The sequence below is a fragment of the Eumetopias jubatus genome, unplaced genomic scaffold, assembly GCF_037043125.1.
Source record: "Eumetopias jubatus isolate StellerSeaLion01/CBP00866 unplaced genomic scaffold, mEumJub1_p1.0 scaffold_9, whole genome shotgun sequence".
Taxonomy (NCBI): Eukaryota; Metazoa; Chordata; class Mammalia; order Carnivora; family Otariidae; genus Eumetopias; species Eumetopias jubatus.
This window is the reverse complement of record NW_028274815.1, coordinates 5496588-5510625: the sequence shown is the minus strand read 5'-3', so window position 1 is coordinate 5510625 and position 14038 is coordinate 5496588. Positions and strand designations below refer to the sequence as shown.

General features: G+C 40.8%; 1 pseudogene; it reads left to right on the top strand.

Annotated features, from left to right (window-relative positions):
• The first annotated feature begins 8345 nt into the window (after positions 1-8345).
• Positions 8346-8923, top strand: LOC114205929 (interferon-induced transmembrane protein 1 pseudogene; annotated as a pseudogene).
• The last annotated feature ends 5115 nt before the right edge of the window (positions 8924-14038 follow it).

Sequence of the window (14038 nt, the reverse complement as noted above, 5' to 3'; positions counted from 1 at the left end):
TCTAGACAGCAAATGGGCCTGACTAGGGGTGGACCAATTTTTTCACCATGAGAATGTTTCCATCTTGTTCTAGGAGATTTGAAAAATTATAATGGAATAAGTTATGATTTATTTCAAATGAAATACATCTGGCAAATATTACAAAGATATATTTCAAGAATTTTAAAAGTTTATCTTTTGATACTTGAAATTTTAAAAGGGAAAATTCAAAAACTTGAGTCTTATATTTGTAATATGGGAATTAGGGTCCTTCTCCTTAGCCTGTGGGAAGCAGCATGGGATCAGAGAAACAGACCCAGAAGCATTTAGCTTGAAGCAACGGAAACCTGAAGAGCTCAGTCTCCTGCCCCCTGCTGTGAACTGAACGTGTGTGCCCCACTCCTCCTGTACTGATACACTGAAACTTAACCTCCAAGGGTATGATATGAGGAGGTGAGATCTTTGGGGGGTGATTAGGTCATGATCAGTGCCCTGATAAAAGCTGCTCAAGACAGGTCCCTTCCCCTTCTGCCATGTGAGGACACAGCAAGTGATGGGTGGCTGAACCAGGCAGTAGGCTCTCACCAGACACCAAATCTGCCAGCATCTTGGTCTTGGACTTCCAGGCTCCAGAACTATAAGAACTAAGTGTTTATTATTTATAAGCCACCCAATCTCTGGTATTTAGTGATAGCAGCCCAAGCTAAGACACCCCTCCTCCTCCCATGAATGCCCAGAGTTGCTGGGAATATTCTTGTGTGTGTGTGTGTGTGAGTGTGTGTGTGTGTGTGCATGCACGCACACGTGCGTGTGTGCATGCACATTTGATGGGGGACAATTTGCAATGGGGAGGAATTTCTGAGTCAGCATATCTGTTCAATTGCCCAAAGACAGATCAGACAGACCAGGACCTCAATCTCTAATTCTCTGGCAATTGCTATTATGTGTATTTGCATTCTTTTTTTTTTAATTTTTTATTGTTATGTTAATCACCATACATTACATCATTAGTTTTTCATGTAGTGTTCCATGATTCATTGTTTGTGCATAACACCCAGTGCTCCACGCAGAACGTGCCCTCTTTAATACCCATCCCCAGGCTAACCCATCCCCCCACCCCCCTCCCCTCTAGAACCCTCAGTTTGTTTTTCAGAGTCCACCGTCTCTCATGGTTCGTCTCCCCCTCCGACTTACTCCCCTTCATTCTTCCCCTCCTGCTATCTTCTTCCTCTTCTTTTTTTTTCTTAACATATGTTGCATTATTTGTTTCAGAAGTACAGATCTGTGATTGATCAGTCTTGCACAGTTCACAGCGCTCACCATAGCACATAACCTCCCCAATGTCTATCACCCAGCCACCCCATCCCTCCCACCCCCCACCACTCCAGCAACCCTCAGTTTGTTTCCTGAGGTTAAAAATTCCTCATATCAGTGAGGTCATGTGATACATGTCTTTCTCTGACTTATTTCACTCAGCATAACACCCTCCAGTTCCATCCACGTCGTTGCAAATGGCAAGACCTCATTCCTTTTGATGGCTGCATAATATTCCATTGTGTATATAGACCACTGCTTCTTGATCCATTCATCTGTCGATGGACATCTTGGCTCTTTCCACAGTTTGGCTATTGTGGACATTGCTGCTATAAACATTGGGGTGCACGTACCCCTTCGGATCCCTACATTTGTATCTTTGGGGTAAATACCTAGTAGTCAAATTGCTGGATCGTATGGTAGCTCTATTTTCAACTGTTTGAGGAACCTCCATACTGTTTTCCAGAGTGGCTGCACCAGCTTGCATTCCCACCAACAGTGTAGGAGGGTTCCCCTTTCTCCACATCCCCGCCAACATCTGTCGTTTCCTGACTTGTTAATTTTAGCCATTCTGACGGGTGTGAGGTGGTATCTCATTGAGGTTTTGATTTGGATTTCCCTGATGCCGAGGGATGTTGAGCACTTTTTCACGTGTCTGTTGGCCATTTGGATGTCTTCTTTGGAAAAATGTCTGTTCATGTCTTCTGCCCATTTCTTGATTGGATTATTTGTTCTTTGGGTGTTGAGTTTGATAAGTTCTTTATAGATTTTGGATACTAGCCCTTTATCTGATATGTCATTTGCAAATATTTTCTCCCATTCTGTCGGTTGTCTTTTGGTTTTGTGGACTGTTTCTTTTGCTGTGCAAAAGCTTTTGATCTTGATGAAATCCCAATAGTTGATTTTTGCCCTTGCTTCCCTTGCCTTTGGTGATGTTTCTAGGAAGAAGTTGCTGCGGCTGAGGCCGAAGAGGTTGCTACCTGTGTTCTCCTTTAGGATTTGGATGGACTCCTGTCTCACGTTTAGGTCTTTCAACCATTTGGAGTCTATTTTTGTGTGTGGTGTAAGGAAATGGTCCAGTTTCATTCTTCTGCAGGTGGCTGTCCAATTTTCCCAACACCATTTGTGGAAGAGACTGTCTTTTTGCCACTGGACATTCTTTCCTGCTTTGTCAAAGATGAGTTGACCATAGAGTTGAGGGTCCATTTCTGGGCTCTCGATTCTGTTCCACTGATCTATGCGTCTGTTTTTGTGCCAGTACTATACTGTCTTGACGATGACAGCCTTGTAATAGAGCTGGAAGTCCGGAATTGTGATGCCGCCAGCTTTGCTTTTCTTTTTCAAGATTCCTCTGGCTATTCGGGGTCTCTTCTGGTTCCATACAAATTTTAGGATTATTTGTTCCATTTCTTTGAAAAAAGTGGATGGTATTTTGATGGGGATTGCACTGAATGTGTAGATTGCTCTAGGTAGCATGGACATCTTCACAATGTCTGTTCTTCCAATCCATGAGCATGGAACGTTTTTCCATTTCTTTGTGTCTTCTTCAATTTCTTTCATGAGTATTTTATAGTTTTCTGAGTGCAGATCCTCTGCCTCTTTGGTTAAATTTATTCCTAGGTATCTTATGGTTTTGGGTGCAATTGTAAATGGGATCGACTCCTTGATTTGTCTCTCTTCTGTCTTGTTGTTGGTGTATAGGAATGCCACTGATGTCTGTGCATTGATTTTATAGCCTGCTACTTTACTGAATTCCTGTATGAGTTCTAGCAGTTTTGGGGTGGAGTCTTTTGGGTTTTCCACATACAGTATCATATCATCTGCAAAGAGTGAGAGTTTGACCTCCTCTTTGCCGATTTGGATGCCTTTGATTTCTTTTTGTTGTCTGATTGCTGTGGCTAGGACTTCTAATACTATGTTGAATAGCAGTGGTGAGAGTGGACATCCCTGCCGCGTTCCCGACCTTAGGGGAAAAGCTCTCAGCTTTTCCCCATTGAGAATGATATTCGCTGTAGGTTTTTCATAGATGGCTTTTATGATATTGAGGTATGTACCCTCTATCCCTATACTCTGAAGAGTTTTGATCAAGAACGGATGCTGTACTTTGTCAAATGCTTTCTCTGCATCTATTGAGAGGATCCTATGATTCTTGTTCTTTCTTTTGTTAATGCATTGCATCACGTTGATTGATTTGCGGATGTTGAACCAGCCTTGCAGCCCAGGGATAAATCCCACTTGGTCGTGGTGAATAATCCTTTTAATGTACTGTTGGATCCTATTGGCTAGTATTTTGGTGAGAATTTTTGCATCCATGTTCATCAAGGATATTGGTCTGTAATTCTCCTTTTTGATGCGGTCTTTGTCTGGTTTTGGGATCAAGGTAATGGTGGCCTCATAAAATGAGTTTGGAAGTTTTCCTTCCATTTCTATTTTTTGGAACAGTTTCAGGAGAATAGGTATTAATTCTTCTTTAAATGTTTGATAGAATTCCCCTGGGAAGCCTTCTGGCCCTGGGCTTTTGTTTGTTGGGAGATTTTTGATGACTGCTTCAATTTCCTTAGTGGTTATAGGTCTGTTCAGGTTTTCTATTTCTTTCTGGTTCAATTTTGGTAGTTGATACATCTCTAGGAATGCACCCATTTCTTCCAGGTTATCTAATTTGCTGGCATAGAGTTGCTCATAATATGTTCTTATAATTGTTTGTATGTCTTTGGTGTTGGTTGTGATCTCTCCTCTTTCATTCATGATTTTGTTGATTTGGGTCATTTCTCTTTTCTTTTTGATCAGTCTGGCCAGGGGTTTATCAATCTTGTTAATTCTTTCAAAGAACCAGCTCCTAGTTTCGTTGATCTGTTCTACTGTTCTTTTCGTTTCTATTTTATTGATTTCTGCTCTGATCTTTATTATTTCTCTTCTCCTGCTGGGTTTAGGCTTTCTTTGCTGTTCTTTCTCCAGCTCCTTTAGGTGTAGGGTTAGGCTGTGTATTTGAGACCTTTCTTGTTTCTTGAGAAAGGCTTGTATTGCTATATACTTTCCTCTCAGGACTGCCTTTGCTGTATCCCAAAGATTTTGAACAGTGTGTTTTCATTTTCATTGGTTTCCATGAATTTTTTAAATTCTTCTTTAATTTCCTGGTTGACCCATTCATTCTTTAGTAGGATGCTCTTTAGCCTCCATGTATTTGAGTTCTTTCCCACTTTCCTCTTGTGATTGAGTTCTAGTTTCAAAGCATTGTGGTCTGAAAACATGCAGGGAATGATCCCAATCTTTTGGTACCGGTTGAGACCTGATTTGTGACCTAGGATGTGATCAATTCTGGAGAATGTCCCATGGGCACTAGAGAAGAATGTGTATTCCGTTGCTTTGGGATGGAATGTTCTGAATATGTCTGTGAAGTCCATTTGGTCCAGTGTGTCATTTAAAGTCTTTATTTCCTTGTTGATCTTTTGCTTAGATGATCTGTCCATTTCAGTCAGGGGGGTGTTAAAGTCCCCCACTATTATTGTATTGTTGTCAATGTGTTTCTTTGCTTTTGTTATTAATTGCCTTATGTAATTGGCTGCTCCCATGTTAGGGGCATAGATATTTACAATTGTTAGATCTTCTTGTTGGATAGACCCTTTAAGTAGGATATAGTGTCCTTCCTCATCTCTTATTACAGTCTTTGTTTTAAAATCTAATTTGTCTGATAGAAGGATGGCCACCCCAGCTTTCTTTTGGTGTCCATTAGCATGGTAAATGGTTTTCCACCCCCTCACTTTCAATCTGGGGGTGTCTTTGGGTCTAAAATGAGTCTCTTGCAGACAGCATATGGATGGGTCTTGTTTTTGAATCCAATCTGATAGCCTGTGTCTTTTGATTGGGGCATTGAGCCCATTTACATTCAGGGTAACTATTGAAAGGTAGGAATTTAGTGCCATTGTATTGCCTGTACGGTGACTGTTACTGTATGTTGTCTCTGTTCCTTTCTGATCTGTGCTGCTTTTCGGCTCTCTCTTTGCTTAGAGGACCCCTTTCAATATTTCTTGGAGGGCTGGTTTCGTGTTTGCAAATTCCTTTAGTTTTTGTTTGTCCTGGAAGCTTTTTATCTCCCCTTCAATTTTCAGTGACAGCCTACCTGGATATAATATTCTTGGCTGCATATTTTTCTCGTTTAGTGCTCTGAAGGTCTCATGCCAGGCCTTTCTGGCCTGCCAGGTCTCTGTGGATAGGTCTGTTGCCAATCTAATGTTTCTACCGTTGTAGGTTACATATCTCTTCTCTCGAGCTGCTTTCAGGATTTTCTCTTTGTCTCTGAGACTCGTACGTTTTACTATTAGATGTCGGGGTGTTGACCTATTTTTATTGATTTTGAGAGGGGTTCTCTGTGCCTCCTGGATTTTGATGCCTGTTTCCTTCCCCACTATAGGGAAGTTCTCTGCTATAATTTGCTCCAATATACCTTCTGCCCCTCTCTCTCTTTCTTCTTCTTCTGGGATCCCCATTATTCTAATGTTGTTTCGTCTTATCGTATCATTTATCTCTCGAATTCTGCCCTCGTGATCCTGTAGTTGCTTCTCTCTTTTTCTCAGCCTCTTTATTTTCCATCATTTGGTCTTCTATATCACTGATTCTCTCTTCTGCCTCATTTATCCTAGCAGTTAGTGCCCCCATTTTTGATTGCACCTCATTAATAACCTTTTTGATTTCGACTTTGTTAGATTTTAGTCCTTTTATTTCTCCAGAAAGGGTTTCTCTAATAACTTCCACACTTTTTTCAAGCCCAGTTAGTATCTTTAAAGTCATGATTCTGAACTCTAGGTCTGACATCGTAGTAATGTCCGTATTGAGTAGGTCCCTGGCTGACGGTACTACCTCTTGTTCTTTTTGCTGAAGTGATTTTTTTTGTCTTGTCATTTTGTCCAGAGGAGAATAGATGAATGAGAGAACAAAATCCTAACAGGTTAACAACGTCCCCAGCAAATATACTGCATACAAATCAGAAAAGAGCTGAAACCAGGGAAAAAGAAAGGGAAAGAAAGAAAAAAGAAAGAGAAAAGAAAGAAAAAAAAAACAAAAAGAAAAAGATAAAAACAAAACCAGAACAATACAAAAAAAAAGAGAATATGATCAAATATGATCAGCCTAGTGCATAGATCAGTGCCACACACTAGATTTTGGGCGTATTTTGGTCTGTTAGAAAAAAGTGCCTCCTAAAATTTTAAAGGAAGACTTATATATGTACAAAATAAGGGTTGATAAAATGAAGGGATGGAAGATGACTGTAAAGAGGAAAATTATAAAAGATTTTATAAAAGGAATTGATAAGAAGTTGTTTGAAAAAAGAAAGAAGTTTTTTTAAAAAAAGAAAAAAAAAGGGGGAGAGAATGTGATCAGGCAGGAGACTAGAACAAAGCCATACTCTAGTGATTTAAGGTATATTTTGATCTGTTAGAAGAAACTGTATCTCAAAATTTTAAAGAGAGAAGGACTTATATATATATATGCCAAAAATAAGGGTAACTACTCTGAAGGAATAAAATATGACTCTAAAAATGAAAAATAAAAAACGTTTTTTTAAAAAAGGGTTTGATAAAGATGTTGGTTGAAAAAGGGAAAAAGAAAAATTAAAAAAACAGTTAAAAAAATTAACTTTGAAAAACAAATGAATCATGGTAAAAAAAAAACAAGCCATGAATTCTATGTGCGGTATTCCCCTAGCGCTGGAGTTCTCCCGTTCTCCTTGATCGGTAAACTTGGTCTTGGCTTGCTGGCTGTTCGTGCTGATCTTCTGGGGGAGGGGCCTGTTGCCGTGGTTCCCAAATGTCTTTGCCGGAGGCGGAATTGCCCCGCCCTTGTCGGTCCAGGCTAAGCAAGCTGCTCAGGTTTGCTCTCAGGAGCCTTTGTTCCCTGCAAGCTCTCGGTACAGCTTTGGAGGACCAGGGTGAACATGGTGGCCTCCCAATCTCCACCCGGAGGAGCTGAGAACTCGGGGCCCCGCTCCTCAGTGCGCCCCCGGAGAAAAGCAGTCACTCCCGTGTCCCCGGTCTCCGGCCGCACTCTGTGCTCACCCGGCCTGTGACCGAGCGTTGCCATCTCTGGCACCCGACCCCGTGTGGAGTCTCCAAACCCAGCAGATCCCTGCGGTGCGCTCCCGCGCCGCTCCTCCCGGGGGAGGAAGGGGAGCCTGCCCCGGCTCTGCCGCTTGTTGGGTCCCTGCTGGAGGAGCAGTGGCCCGACTGGGCCGCGGATCACAGTTTATGGCAACCCCAAGCTGAGAGCCCGCGCCTCGGCTCCGTCTCTGCAGCCGGCTTCCCTGCTCCGATCCCTGGGAGCTCTGCCGCACTCAGGCACCCCCGGTCTTTCTGTGACCCCGAGGGTCCTGAGACCCCACTGTCCCGCGAGGGTTCCACCCCCGCTTAGCCACTGGAGCGACGTCCCTCCGCGGAGCCGGCTTCTAAAAGGTCCGATTTTGTGCTCCGCGGCTCTAGCACTTGCCAGAAGCGGCCGACGGAGGCCCCTCCCCCCGCCGTCTATCCTCCCAAATATCGCCTCGGATTCACTTCTCCGCACGTCCTACCTTCCAGTAAGGGGTCGCTTCTCTGTTCAGAGAGTTGTTGCTACTCTCCTCTTCGATCTCCTGTTGAGTTCGTAGGTGTTCAGAATGGTTTGATCCCTAATCAGCTGAATTCCTGAGACCAGACGAAATCCAGGTCTCCTACTCCTCCACCATCTTGCTTGTGTATTTGCATTCTAAATATATATCCCATTTCTTTCCTAATTATGTATTTATAATTTATAATTTTTTCTCAACCAAGAGCACCCAAGCTTTAGAACATGTCATTGTGAACCCATCTTTGTTGGCTTAATGCTGCTGCAGGGTCCCCAAACCATAGCATGAGCAAAGCAGAAGATTCTGAACGCTGACACAAGATGAGGATAGGTAGTGTGTTCTGTTTCTCTCCCTCTTCCAAGTGATCAAACACAGAATCCCAAAGGTACACAATAAGAATCTAGTGACAAGAGCAAGGTCCGGCGCCCACATCCACACCACCGGTGCTCCATCTCCCACCATGAACCACAACTCCCAGCACTTCTTCTCCGGCGCCCACAACGGCGTCCCCCCGACCTATGAGATGCTCAAGGAGGAGCATGAGGTGGCTGTACTCGGGGCGCCCCAGAGCTCGGCTCCCATGACGACCACTGTGATCAACATCCGTAGTGAGACAGCCGTGCCCAACCACATCGTCTGGTCCCTGTTCAACACCATCTTCATGAACTGGTGCTGCCTGGGCTTCGTGGCCTTCGCCTACTCCGTGAAGTCCAGGGACCGGAAGATGGTGGGTGACATGACTGGGGCCCAGACTTATGCCTCCACCGCCAATTGTCTGAACATCTGGGCCCTGGTCCTGGGCCTCCTTCTGACCACTGGATCCATTGTTCTTCTGGTGTTTGTCTACGCTACAGTCTACAGTGTATTTTTAAAGTCTATGCAGGAGAACAATGGGTACCACTAGGTGCTCATGCCAGGAGACCCAAGTCTTCCACCGTGCGCTGCTGGCCCTGTCCCTTAGCGTCCAGCCCTTTACATTAACACACTTGCCTGCCTACAGCTGAATTCAATAAAGTACACTTGCGTGTGAAAAAAAAAAAAGAATCTAGTGACAAAGTCAGTTCATCCAGTTATTTTATTCCCTACGTTTTACCGGTTTTGATAAATTCTTCAAGTTTAAACTTAAAAAAACCAAAACCTTAGTGATATTGTTTAACCAATACTTCTTGATTTTATTTGGCTACAAACCCACCTTTTTTTTTTCCTTTTTAACACGTTACCCACCATTTTGCTGGTGGAATTCATGTTCTGAGGAACACATTCTGGGAAATATTCCACCACTGCATCCCTTACAAATCTTGCATAGTGCTCTTTGCTCAGTAGGGTTTATAGCATACATTTAATTTATTTGATTATTGTATCCTATACAGAGTTTAAAAAAAAAAAACTAGACAGGGGCGCCTGGGTGGCTCAGTTGGTTAAGCGACTGCCTTCGGCTCAGGTCATGATCCTGGAGTCCCGGGATCGAGTCCCGCATCGGGCTCCCTGCTCAGCAGGGAGTCTACAAAAAAAAAAACCAAAAAAAAAAAAAACCACTAGACAGAAATCTCCATGAAGCTTAATGAGTAAAATCTCTCACTTCCTCAGTTACTAAACCCTGACAGACACAAGAAGAATTAGAGCTGTCCTGTTTCTGAGTGATTTCATGAAGTTTATAGTCTCTACCTGGCTCCAAGTCTCTGATCCTTGTAGGTACTTTTCCACCTGAAGTGTACTGGGCCAATCATGGCAGACCCCCACCTGGCTGATAAATCTTGCAGAATTACTGTCTGCCTCAAGCCTCACCAGAGGTTTCTTGAAATGCCATCTGGGCTGATGTTACTTATCCAGCTGTATTTCTTAAATCTTTAATTAGCAACAGGTTTTTTGTGTGAGGACAGAATGCAACCCCTGGGCTACTTTGTGTGCCAGTGAACCTCACATGCTCTTGGGAAGGCTTAGTTTCAAATATATTCTCTTAGTGTGCTTCCTCCACAAATGCTCTGGGTTGGAAGCAGGTGAGAAAACAAATTATTCTGAGGCCTCCAAAGTGAAGATGAATGCCAGTTGATCTAGAAAATCCTAATATCCATATGATCTCTTCCACAAAATCAGATATTTAAAAAGATGAATATATTCTTACTAATTTTATGTCTACTTCTATCAGTTTTTTGAGGGAGAGGAATTGAAATCTCCAGCTATAACTGATTCATCTATTTCTCCTTGCAGTTCTTTCAGTTACATCCTCTGAATTAATCCACTACTTTATCATTCTGAGAAGTTATTTATCTCTGGCAATATGTTTTTTCCCCTCTAAAATATAATTTGATGGATAATATGGTAAATCCAGTTTTCTTTTATAACTGTTTCTTATTTTGTCTTTTTAATATATTAGTGTTTTTATATTTAAAGTGCACTGTAGTACTGAAAATACTGCAGTATATCTGTATATCTAAACACTATGTCCACAGATATTTTAATCATTTTAATCCAATATGACAATCTCTGTCTTTTAATTTGGTTTAGACCATTTACACTTAATGGGATTTTGCTGCCATTAGATTTGTCTATCACTTTGCTATGTACCTTCTATTTGTTTCATCTATTGTTCCTTCCTCTTCAAACTGCCCACTTTTAAATTAATTGCATTTTTTATGCTTTTATTCAATCTCCTTTGTCAGATTATCAGATATAACTTTTAGTTTAGTTATTTAGTGGTTGCTTTAGGGTTTCTAATATGTGTCTTTTACATGCCACAGTATACTTTACATGATTAAAACCACCCCATGTATAGCAAACAAACCAAACAATTGTATACTTCCATTTACCCCTCTAAACCTCTGTTGTTATACATTCCATTCCCATATGTTTGTTTGTTTGTTTGTTTGTTTGTTTCTTTTAGAGAGGGAGAGGGAGCCATGAGCAGAGGAAGAGGTAGAGAGAGAATCTTAAGCAGGCTCCACACCCAGCGTGGAGCCCAAAATGGGGCTTGATCTCACAACCCTGAAATCATGACCTGAGCTGAAATCAAGAGTCGGATGTTTAACCAAATGAGCCCCCCATGCGCCCTTCCATTACTGTGTTACAAACACTATGACACATTATTACTTTTGTTTAAACAGTCAAAAATCTTTTAAATGTATTTAAATATTAAGAAAATACTCATATTCTTATTAGTGTAACAATTCCCAGTACCCCTCCTTCCTCTGGGTAGCTTCATATTTAATCCAGGGCCATTTTCCTTCTGCATGAAGAGGGAAACAATCTCAGGCTGCCAGTGATGGATTATGCCAACTTTTATCACTCTAACACCTGAGTCAGTTGTGGGTCAGTTATTATTTATTAATTTATCTTCTCATTATGAGTTATATTGCCCTACTCTTGCTTGGTAACTTTTTATTTGATACCAGATGATTCAATTTTATCATCTCAGTCACTATCTGTATCTTTATTCCCATTAATATTCTTGAGGTTTTGTTCTGGCATACAGCTAAAATAACTTGGAAACAAGTTAGTACTTTTGAATCTTTACTTTAAGATTTGCTAAAGTGTACCAAAGCACTGTTTAATCTAAAGCTAATTGTCCCCCATTAATGAGGCATGATTGTTCTAAACACTATGTCCAATATCCCATGAATTATGAGAATTCCCAGTCTGGCAGATGGGGTAGTCACTATTCCCAGCACTGTGTTATAATGGGCTCTGTTCTAATTCTCTCACATGGTTCTTTCCTTAGCCTCAGGTGCTTTCTTCACATGCATTGTGAATATTCTGCTTAATATTCAAGAGGGACCCTCTGCAGATTTCTGGAGTTTTCTTTGTCTGCAGCTCTTTCCTCTTTTGTACTCTGCCTTTCAAACTCTAGATGCTGCATTGTCCCTGAACTCTCATCTCCATCTTGTTTCCTTTGGGATTTCACCAGCCTCTACATTGTGCACCCTAGCCTAGAAATTCCCTCAAGGCATTAATCTTGGGAAATCACAGGGCTCACTTAACTGGTTTCCCACCTCTCAAGGATAACTACTTTTCTTGCTTAATATCCAGGATCTTAGAAACAATTATTTTACATATTTTACATATGTTTTTATGGTTGTTTTCAATGTTAGGATAAATCCAATCTGTTACCTAATTTTAGCTGGACCTGAAAACACTCTTTAGCAAAGCTTGATGAAGTAAAAAGATAGTGAAAGTTAAATACAACATCTTAAATAAGACTTACAAAATCATCTCAAAGCCTTAGCAGACTGGACATCTATCCAGTTCACAACTTATTTCCATGTTTCCAGTTCCAGGACACCCAAAACTACTAGGGCTACAAAGGCCAAATAAGTCTGAGATTCAGAGAAAGAAAATGGTCTTTACTTTAACTGCCATGTCTTTATTTTATACCTGAACTTCAGGGTTCTAGAATGATTGATACTGGAAATACCCATTTCCTTTAAAGGAACTCCCAACACCCAACAATGGGGATATTGTTCTGGTCATAACTATAATTTTCTTACTCATTATATACTAAGCATCATGTAGTGTGAGACACTAATATTTCATTGTTAGTGCTGCCCTATGGGGTTCATCTCAGACATGTTCAAAATCGTTTTTCAATACTAGAACCAAATACCAACTTATCTCTTCCAGCAGATATCTCTAGCACAACTCCATATCCAGTTCATGACTGTTAAAAAAAATACCGTATTATTTTCCTTGGGTTGCCATAATAAATTGCCACAAAGTTGGTGGCCTAAAACACCAGAAATTTAATCTCTTGTAGTTCTGAATTATCAGAATACAGATTATCAGAATTATTTGAATATATCAGAATTCAAATATAAATGTGCCAGCCAGGCCACATTCCCTCTGTATGTTCTAGGAAAGAATATTTTCTTGCCTCTTCTGGTTCCTGGTGGCTCCTGGTGTCCATTGGCTTTTGGAAACATAATTTGTCAGTGTTTGCTCTTAATGATTGGATGAGGCCCACCTACATTACCCAGAGTAATCTCCTTATTTTTAAGTCAACTGATTATAGATGTAAACTACATCTATAAAATACCTTCACAACAACCTCTGTTCTAGTGTTTGATTAAATAACAGGCCTAGCCAAGTTGACAGATAAAATTAACCATCAAAAAACCTCTTCATTAAACTTTTGTATCTTAATATAATATCTGCGTAAAACTCAGATATCTGCAAAGATACTCTTAGTAGTCCTCAAATTCTAAGTGGTTAAAGTTCTTTTAGTAAAAACAATTTCTTGAAATGATTCCAAAAATTACAAAGTTCTTTCTCTTTTGCAGCATAACTGGATTTTAAGACATATTACCAAATATTAAGAATATCATCTCTGATTTGAATTTATATATAATTATGCTTATATAACTATTATATAATATATAATTAATGTATACATTAGAGAGGGAGAAGTTGAAAGAATAGAACAGTGAGCTATATAACCTCCCTTAAAGTATCCTACCAGATATCCATTTAAGATATGGCGAGAAAGGGGTCTCTCATATTCCATCTCCTATGAACACTGACCAACAGACTTTAAGGTGACTCCCACAATGCCCATTCCTGGAATTCACCCTTGTGTAATGCCTAACCTTGTGTATGGGCAGGAGATATGACTTGTTTCTAATCAATGGAATGTGGCAAGCTGACACACCTGATTGTGTGTGCATGATCATGGAAGGGTGTGGTGCCTGTTTTGTTAGAATCTTTCTCTTTCCATTTCTAACTTTTTCTTAAGAAGCAAGCTGACATGAACATCACACCTGCAAGGACGAGAATTCTGCCCATGGCCGAGCGAGCTTGGAGGCAAAGCCCCCTTCAGTCAAATCTGCTAATGAGAATGCGCTCTGTCCAGCATCTTGATTATAGCCTTGTGAAACCCAAGCAGAGGACCTAGTTAGGCTGAGTCCAGATTCCTGAACCACAAAAACTATAAAATAATAAATATGTAGGTTCTTTTAATCCACAGAATAGTAATGTATTACACAGCATAGAAAACCTAACAAAAACACTCGTCAACTCAACAACCTCAAATTAAATATGAATGTGTGTGTATGTGTGCTTAAATTATCCCATATTTTCTTTATTGAGCTTTTTTTCCCCCTGAACCATAGCTAAGCTTCAGGAATCATGGTGCTTCACCCCAGAATACTGTAGTGAGCATTTCGT